Raw genomic sequence first — 10,067 nt, 5'->3', positions numbered from 1 at the left:
AAAAGGAGTTTTGCGGTGAAGGGTTTGGGAGGGAGAGAAATGAAATAATAATAAAATAAAATAAAAAAAAAAGAGGAGGGATTTGATTTGCAGGGAAGTTAAGGCTGCACCGCTCCCCCGGGATGGCGAGGTGAGGTTGGGGATGTGAAGCACGCTGTTTGGAGGCACAAAAGTAAAATGTAAAGTGCAGCAGGTAAATAAAGACAAAAGGGAGAGAAATAATATACAGGTCAGCAGCCCAGACCTGAGTGTTATACTGTATAGATACTGTATATACAGATACAGCATAGAATTGTCCAGGTTGGAAGGGACCTTTAAGATCATCTAGTCCAACCGTCGACCTAATTCTGATATAAAATAACAAAAGACATCACCAAACCCTGTCTCTAAGCACCGTGTCAACCCGTCTTTTGAACACCTCCAGGGATGGTGACTCCACCACCTCCCTGGGCAGCCCATTCCAAGGCTTAATAACCCTTGCAGGGTAAAAATTGTTCCTAATATCCAATCTGAACCTCCCCTGGTGCAACTTGATGCCATCTCCTCTTGTCCCATCGCCTGTTCCTTGGGAGAAGAGACCGACCCCCCCTGGCTACACCCTCCTTTCAGGGAGTTGGAGAGAACGAGAAGGTCTCCCCTCAGCCTCCTTTTCTCCAGGCTCAACACCCCCAGCTCCTTCAGAAGTTCTCCAGACCCTTCTCCTTGTTCTCCAGACCCCTCACCAGCTCCGTTGCCCTTCTCTGGACCCGCTCCAGCCCCTCAATGTCTTTTTTGTGGTAAGGGGCCCAAAACGGGACACAGCCCTTGAGGTGGGACCTCACCAGCTGGCTCCTCCCACCCCAGTACAGGGGGACCATCACCATCACAAGTTCTTCTCACCACACTGTTCCTGATACAGGCCAGGATGCTATTGCCCTCCTGGGCACACATGCCCCTACAGAGCAGATAAAGGCAGTGCTGCCACAGTCTTGCCCTTCCCCCCTTGTTACCGATGTTTATCGGTTCCTGAAACCAGCAGAAAATTAACCCCACACAAATAAACAAGCAGAGGAAGTGAGACCACGAGGCTGGGGCTGGTCGGGAGAGCGGGACTGCAAGAGAGCTGGTGTCAACCAGCTCAACCTGTTGTGGACTTGCACACTTCGAATTACTCCCCTCTGTTGGATATATTTAAAATCGGATTCAAAACTATCAAAAAACCCTGAACCTTCAGCCCTGAGCGAAGCCCTGAAGAGTCACTTCCTTTCGTACCCCACTGGAAATTACAAAAGCTTTTTCAGAAACAGGGATGGCACCCAGATAATCTAAAAAAAAAACCAACCTTGAAGCCAGGCAAGAGAGGGGTAAAAAATACTCATGAACATGCCTTGTTTGACAGGATATTTTACCAAATCCATCAATTCAAGCACTGGGAGAATGGCTGCATAAGGCCACAGTGGTGCTTGGTCCAGGTACAGCTGGTGTGTTGCTGTGACAGCCCCTGTTGTATCTGTATAAAGGCACTGAAAGTGGGATGAAATAGCCAGGACTTTCATTACAGGCTTTAAAAAGCCACTTCAAGATGAAAAAAAGACTTTATCTCTACTCAGATTAACTCAGTTCAGACTTTGTTTCAATTAAGTCTTTGTAGATTCACTCCCAAGGGATCTCATCAAAACATTCACAGGATCACAGAACGATAAGGGGTAGGAAAGCACCTCTGGAGATCATCTAGTCCAACCCCCTGCCAGAGCAGGTCCACCCAGAGCAGGTTGCACAGGAACATGTCCAGGTGGTCTTTGAAGGTCTCCAGAGAAGGAGACTCCACCACCTCTCTGGGCAGCCTCCTCCAGGGCTCTGCCACCCTCACAGTGAAGAAGTTCCTCCTCATGTTTAGGTGGAACTTCTTACATTCAAGTTTGTGCCCATTTCCTCTTGTCCTGTCACTGGGCACCACTGAAAAAAGACTGGCCCCACCCTCCTGACACCCACCCTTTAAGTATTTATAGGCATTGATCAGATCCCCCCCTCAGCCTTCTCTTCTCCAGACTAAAAAGCCCCAAGTCCCTCAGTCTTTCCTCATCAGAGAGATGCTCCAGGCCCCTCATCATCTTTGTGGTCCTCTGCTGTACCCTCTTCAGCAGCTCCCTGTCCTTCTGGAACTGGGGGAATTCAGAACTGTATTCTTTACATTTAGTTATTATCCTACTCTATAATAATATAGAATCCTAAAGTGACATCCTCAAGGGATATCCTGGGATTACGATACTTACAGTTTTATAAATTTACCCGAATGTTAAGACTCTTTTCTCTGAAACTGTTGCTGGGTATTTCAGAGGGAGCTCCCAAACAAAAGGAAGGAGAGGCATTTGGGGATGTCCCTGAATGACCTCAGAATGGGATACAGAGCTACTGCCACAAACCCAGAATTTGGTACTTGAGAAAGGAATGAGTGAAATGTAGATCATTTTATTTGCGTTCTCAGCACTCAGAGCAGAGAAAGTGCTCTGGAGGTTTTAAGGGAAAAGAGTCATCTTGCCTTGTACTCAGGTTAAAGTCAGATGGCCCCCTTCCAGGGAAAAGGGGATTTCTTACACCTCAGAAGGGTCTCTTGTGTTCGGTGGGAAGAAGCCTGGCACCAGCCCCCAGCCTCAAAAACCCAGCCTTTGTTGAACAATCGATTTTACAGGGACTGTGGTAAGAACCACATTTTCCTCCCCTTAAAACAAACAGCAAAACCAGCAGCTCAGTGGCCGTAGGGCACGGCCTGGCCACAGCAATTTCCATGGCTATGTCACGGTAGGGACCAAGGAACTGGTCCTCTTAAGATATTTCCTGGGTGCTTTCAGCCAGATCCAATCCCCAAATATCTCAGCTGACAGAAAGCAGGGGGAACCCAAAAGCATGTGAAATCACAGAAGCTAAATCTCAGCTGAGGGACAGTAACTTGTTATGACATACCAACTTAGTCACCTGCAATCATCCGTCTACTCCTTTTAATCTGCTTTAGCAATTAGAGACAAATTGGCCTCAGCCTATGAGGAAGAAACCAGTGTTCATGAATGGCTTGAAAACTAATTACAGGTCTCCAAGTCAGGCAATGGTTGGAAAAAGAAAAAAAAAAGGAGGCTTATAGTCATACAATAGACAATTATAAAGTTTCTCAGCCAAAGATCTCATTGTGAAGATGTAGGAACAGCAAGCAGCAGGAAGCAAAACTGAAGGTGATGGTGGGTCAGCACATAACTACTGCCTGGAGGGTTCTCACCCAGTAAATCAGAAGTCAATCCAGCAAAATAATGTTGTTAGAGCGTGTGTGAAGCCATGAAGAAGACAAGACCATGATTCATCCCTGCCCTACATATCGGATAAGCTTGTACAGCGCTGCAAAATGGGCGTAAAGCACTTCCAAATCAGAACTAGCTCCTTTTCATTCCGCTTTGTCCAGATAACACAATAGACTAAAGCAGTGAGGGATGTGTTTCTGATCACAGAATCTATGATGCCCAAGAGTAAATGTTTCCTCTGAACAAACACACTAAAGCATGTTGGCAACAATCTTCCATTTCCTCAGTAAGTTTTAGGGCGTTCTGGTGCCAGAAAAGCGAATTAGCAAAATAACAAAAGGGCCAGAACACCTGGAGAGCAGCACCTGGTTCCTATCTTCTATGTCCCGATGTTAAATGCTGTGTAATATCCATCACAAAGGAAGCTGGAATCAGTTCCAAAGTGTGTGCAAGTAGCACATTAAACCTGGTGTGTATTTAACACCGACAAGCATTTCCTACCATCCTGGAGAAAGGTTTGCTAAGATTTCACAGAATCACAGAATGCTATGGGGTTGGGAGGGACCTCTGGAGATCATCTAGTCCACCCCCCCTTGCCAAAGCAGGTCCACCCAGAGCAGGTTGCACATGGACATGTCCAGGAGGTCTTTGGTCTCCAGAGAAGGAGACTCCACCACGTCTCTGGGCAGCCTCTTCCAGGGCTCTGCCACCCTCAAAGTGAAGAAGTTCCTCCTCATGTTTAGATGGAACTTCTTATATTCAAGTTTGTGCCCATTTCCTCTTGTCCTGTCCCTGGGCACCACTGAAAAACGACCGGCCCCATCCTCTTGACACCCTCCCTTTAAGTATTTATAGGTGTTGACCAGATCCCCCCTCAGCCTTCTCTTCTCCAGACCTAAAAGACCCAAGTCCCTCAGCCTCTCCTCGCAAGAGATATGCTCCAGGCCCCTCATCATCTTTGTGGTCCTCTCCCCAGCAGTTCCCTGTCCTTCTTTACGCCTACAAGTATCTCAAGGGAGGGTTGAAGGAGGAGGGAGCCAGACTCTTTTCAGTGGTTCCCAGTGAGAGGACGAGGGGCAACGGGCACAAGTTGGAACATAAGAGGTTCCACTCAAATATGAGGAGAAACTTCTTCACGGTGAGGGTGACGGAACCCTGGAACAGGCTGCCCAGGGAGGGTGTGGAGTCCCCTTCTTTGGAGATTTTCAAGACCCGCCTGGATGCAGTCCTGAGTAACATGCTCTAGCTCTGGGCAATCCTGCTTCAGCAGGGGAGTTGGACTAGATGATCTCTATGGTCCCTTCCAACTCTAGAAATTCAGTGAAATTCAGTGAAATTCTTGAACTGGGGAGCCCAGAACTGGACCCAGTACTCCAGATGGGGCCTCACCAGGGCCTTTGTCTTGTTTGATCTTAGCACTCTCTGCTGTTTTATCAATTTAAATCGAAAATGCAGTTTATGCACTAGCTTTTCTCAGTATTTGGCTATATCCAGTCATTGCAGTCTGGAGAAATGGTTAGAGCAACACGCTGGACATGTTCCCACTTGCCACCTGGTCCTTCATTTCCGTATCGAGAGGCTCACGTAGAAAGTCAGGATCTGTCTGGTACAGGTATGACAGTAATTACCACCTGGTACTGGTTTTTCAATGCTCAAATCCCACATCATTCAGGTTCTCCTTAAAAGTTACTTTCTCATTGGTTAAGTTACCCCACAGTTGACTGAAAACTCGGAGGAATCACCGCGCCATTCCAATTTTAAACCATCTCTTACCGCTTCACTGAAGTCCTGGAATCTGGCAAAACCTCTGGTGATGAATACACTTTTACATTCCAGATCTCCTTTAGCCAGGAAATTGCAGAGAGACAGTGAGGAGCACTGGGGGCTTTGGTGAGCAGTCGGCAAGTCGGGGTGAATGCTAGAGAAGCCACAAGTGACTATTTGATTCTGGAAGCCTCCTGTATCTCTGGAAGTCATAAAATACAGATGGGTAATGGCTTAACGATGAGGTCAGCCTTTGATTCATTAGCTGACAGCGGAATCTAAGCACATATCCCAGTTTTGAGGCGTGCTGCTAATTCAAGCTTAAAAAGATGGGGAGAGTTTTACCCTGAAGCTTAGGTTTCTGTGGAGCTGGATTTAGATTTTGTGTGTTTTCTCAGTGATCTGGAAAGTTTTGTTACTGAATTACTGGTAATCTTAAATTACTGGTAATCTTAATTAAAATTTAAAAATTACTGGTAATCTTAAGTAAAAAACATTCTGAAATGCTATAAGCTTTTTTTGGGGGGGTGGAGCTTAAACTTCACATTGGGTCAGCCACTGGTGCTATGTGAATTCACACCAGCATCTGACCATTCACATTTCAACCCCACGTTGTTCAAGACTTGGTGGAGATGAGAAAAGCCTGCTTCCAGATATTAAAACCAGCATTGACGTGCTCCAAAAGCAGGCATGAAACTAGAGTCAGAATTTCCTCTTTTGATCTCCCAGTTACAGCCATAGCTCCACTTCCCAGCAGCAGAACTTCCTTCTGCCTGCAGTCCCCCAAAAATCCCCCATCCATCCCAGCTCTTTCTTCAAACATCTAGTCCTACTCTCCCCCCATTTCCCCTTCCCTCTGTCCCCTCCCAGCCTTACTTAATCCTTCACCTCATTTTCAAAAGTCCCTTCCCTCCCTGCTCCCACCCAGTTAATCAAAGAGGAGGATATCTAAGACACTCCTTTAGCCATCAGCTCTCCATCTTAACTGGAAATCGTGACAGCAACCCTGCTTTGTAAAATCCAGGCAGAGGAAGATCGAGGCACCCGGGGAGAGAGAAAGGGGCACCACTGAGAGGTGGGAGGGGGGGGAAAAGGGGGAGGTCATCAACGCTGCTCATTCACTTGGGCCTTTGGAGCATGAAGGAACTTGCTGACAGAGCAGGAAATGTGGAAAGTAGCGTGGTGAAGGCAGACAAACACCCCAAGCGCACGAGAGCGTGTCTCCAGCCTGGCAAAAATACCTGCAGAAATCACAGGACGAGCTACGGTGCCTGCCCCTCGTTGCCAGTACAACCCAGTGAGTGTACTGGTCCCAGTGACAGTTGTGTGCCAGAGCCTTCTCGGGTCTGTCTGAGGGAATCTCCTGGCCTCAGGTGTGAAGAGGTTCTTCCAGGCTGTCCCAGAACCATGGCTCTACTCTCCTCTCCTAGATACAAAGAAATCAGAGAAGAAAAAAAAAGAATAGCACCACGTTGCCCCAAATGTCCATTTGCTGCCCAGAACTGGGTTTCCAGCAGAGAAGTCTGTGACAGGTTTTCCTTCCAGGATTCAGCTGACAGAGTTGCAATGGTTTTTTTTATAACATACACTCAGAATCACTGTTTTGTCCTATAATTTTCTATACATTTTATTTTACCATAGACCTATGATGAAAATCTGGGAGCACGTGGAAGAACAGAGTAGAAAAGGATTTACACGTAACTTGAGCTCAACAACTCCTGCTGGGCCAGTAAGAAATCCAGAAAAAACACTTCTGAAAGTGAAATTAATCTCAATTATCCCAAACTGTGTTTTTTTTTAAAAATGTCCTTTTACCTATAAGTGGGGAGAAATAAAAAAGGAAGCAAAGCAACAAGGGAGACGACTCTGAAAGTCTGGTAAAACAGTCTGCAGGAAACTTACCTTTCATTAGGGACTGCCTGAGTTTAATGGGCTGTCTTATAAAGAAAATAATAATAAAAATCATTTAAAAATCAATTAGCTTTTCCTCTCTTTATCGATTTTTTTAAAAGTCTGCCTCTGGAGAGCTTCCACTTCCAGTATCAGGGTTTTAAAAAAAAAAAAAAAAAAGCTAGGTAGTGCAAGAGACAGTCTGAATGAGACATCAGCCAGGGACTGCTAATCCAGGGCTATTTATTAGTCAAAACCTAACAAAAGCAGCTCGTTTTTTCTACACAGAAAGTCTTGGCTGCATCGGAGGACACTGGGACACTGTAAACAGAGGAGGGTGAGCCCGAAAGAGATGGTAACAGCGTAATGGTACAACAAAATTAGGTTATTTTGCTGGTTTTTCTGAGCTTTTTCAAAGTGAATGACTCCGAAGGACCCGATCCTGCGCTGACCGAAGCCCTCGAGGGATTTGCCACCCGTTTCCAAGAGAACAAAACCAGCCCTTGGGTCCCAGCCCCCTCTGCCAGCTTTTGTTTCACACCCTGCCAAAAATGTCATCGCTTGAATCACTTCAGTAGCTTGAGCCATTTGAAACTGGACTGAACCAAACCCCGGAGAATAAAACTGCCCAGAGAACTCTCGCCCTGCTGCTTTCCCTGCTCTCTGCTCTTCTGCCTCGCCGGGTTACATGAATAGCAACCCAAAAAAAAAAAAAGCCCTGAGCACTGACAGACGTGGAGTCTCTGGGTGTTTCAGACGCTTCACAAGCTGGGAAAATATGAAACCCATCATTCTTCACTTCTACCTATTTGCATTGTGTCCAAGATGGACTAGGGTGGATCAGAGCACAAAGATGACAGAGCAGCTGACTTCAGGTGTTTGGGAAAAACTACACTGAATTTGAGGTATTTAATGGCAGCTTCAAACACGGAGTTCAATTCTATTAAAGGGCAAAGCAAAGGTTCTTCAGCAGCATAACCTGCAGTGACCCCGCGCACACAAAGCATCATAAAAACAGCAAGATAATTCAAATTTGTGGAGCAACATTAACTCATCATAGAATCATAGAATTGTCTAGGCTGGAAGAGACCTTTAAGATTATCTAGTGCAACCATCAACCTAAATCTGATATTAAAAACAAAACCAAAACCAACACAAAAAAACCCCCCACACCACAACCCATCACTAAACCACGTCTCTAAGCACTATGTCAACCTGTCTTTTAAATACCTCCAGGGATGGTGCCTCAACCACCTCCCTGGACAGCCCATTCCAAGGCTTAATAACCCTTTCAGTGTCAAAATTTCTCCTAATATCCAATCTGAACCTCCCCTGGCACAAATTGAGGCCATTTCCTCTGCACCCATTTTGCCAGGGAAAGAGTAGCTTTGATAGTTAATCCAACAGAGGGAGCTATAAAAGCTCGGGGGAAATTTGGCTAACGACAGTGACGCTGGTGATTTAATTATCCTGGTTGGTCACACTAAAACCAAAGTTACACTGGAGATAGAGATCACTTCAGGCCTGCCAAGAGAGCTGGCCCTGCAGAATTCCTTTGATATGATGTACATCTTCGTGCTCTCCAAAGCGCTGATGAGTCAGGGATTGTTCTGCAGGACACAGGAAATCTTCATAAATTCATTTTATTGCATAATCCCTTCCAATTGCTTCCTAGTATGTACCTGCAGGAACTGCAAAATAACATCACACAGCTCCCTGAGCTTTGTCACTGGCTGCCTCAGCATACTAGCAACCCCTTCCAAAACTGCCAGGATTAAACAGAGGTTTTGGGAACATGCCATCCTCTAACATCATGTTCCTGTCAGGCTGCCTCTGGAATCAGAGGAATGTCAAGTTCCACTACTCGTGGAAGAATAACTTCCTGTAGGATCTTCACTTCAGACAAAATGCACCAACGTAACAGGCAATAATTTCTTTGATGAGGTTTCTGTCTTCAATCTCACCGTTTTGTCTGGGTTTGTTAATGAACAGTTCTAGGGCTGGCTATTACGTTTTTCTCTTTGCCACATTTACTGGGATATATCCAGATTCTTATCAAATTATTCAATTCTTACTAAATAATTAACTTCATCAGCGTAAATTAATCACCAAACCATCCTATGAGAGGTACTGCAGATGGGGAGAATGAGGTAAGAGCTCAACCAGTAGCCTCGGGCCCCGCAGCGAAACTGCTGCAATTATGCTTCCTGAATCCAGGCGTTCCTGTCTCCCAGTTCCCTTCTGGGACTAGATCAGTCCTTCAAACTGGTACCAGTTACAGCAGGTAGAAACCAGGTGGAAGAGACCTGGGTCAATGCAGTCACACAGAGCATCAGGCAGGAGAACTACAGGGAATCTTCAGCAGGCAGGTGAACTACAGGGAAGAAACATTTAATTAATTTAAAGTGGAGGGCCATGAAAATCATTAGAGGGCTGGAGCTCCTCTGCTGTGGGACAGGCTGAGAGAGTTGGGGGTGTTCAGCCTGGAGAAGAGAAGGCTCCAGGGAGACCTTATAGCAGCCTTCCAGTCCTTAAAGGGGCTCCAGGAGAGATGGGGAGGGACTCTTTATGAGGGAGTGGAGCCATAAGATGTGGGGAAACAGTTTTAAACTGAAAAAGGGGAGATTTAGATGAGATATTAGGAAGAAATTCTTTCTTGTGAGGGTGGTGAGACACTGGAACAGGTTGCCCAGAGAAGCTGTGGCTGCCCCATCCCTGGAGGGGTTCAAGGCCAGGCTGGATGGGGCTTTGAGCAACCTGGTCTGGTGGGAGGTGTCCCTGCCCAGGGCAGGGGGTTGGAACTTGAAAGGTCCTTTCAACCCAAACCTTTCTATGATTCTAATGTTGCCATTTGCATCAGCTTGGCAGCCTCTCTCCAAAGGCCTTGCAGAAAAACATGACACTGAAACTTCTTCTCTGTTGACGGTGGCCTTTATCCCACCCAGGCTGGAAGATGTAAATGGCTGTAAAGATAAAAAGGGCCTAGGGGGGGTAAGGTAAATAATTTTCAAAGAAGAGTGCAGAAAGTGAGCCAAGTGCTGATGTATGCAGACTGTGTTTGAAACAGTGTGGGAAAGCTGCTTGCTCACGGGGCACTGGGGTTGGGAACATTTAAGTTACACGATGGACAACGCTCTGTTTTGAAAT

The sequence above is a fragment of the Calidris pugnax genome, unplaced genomic scaffold (genome assembly GCF_001431845.1).
Source record: "Calidris pugnax isolate Ruff unplaced genomic scaffold, ASM143184v1 scaffold121, whole genome shotgun sequence".
Classification (NCBI taxonomy): Eukaryota; Metazoa; Chordata; class Aves; order Charadriiformes; family Scolopacidae; genus Calidris; species Calidris pugnax.
This window is presented reverse-complemented; position numbering follows the sequence as displayed.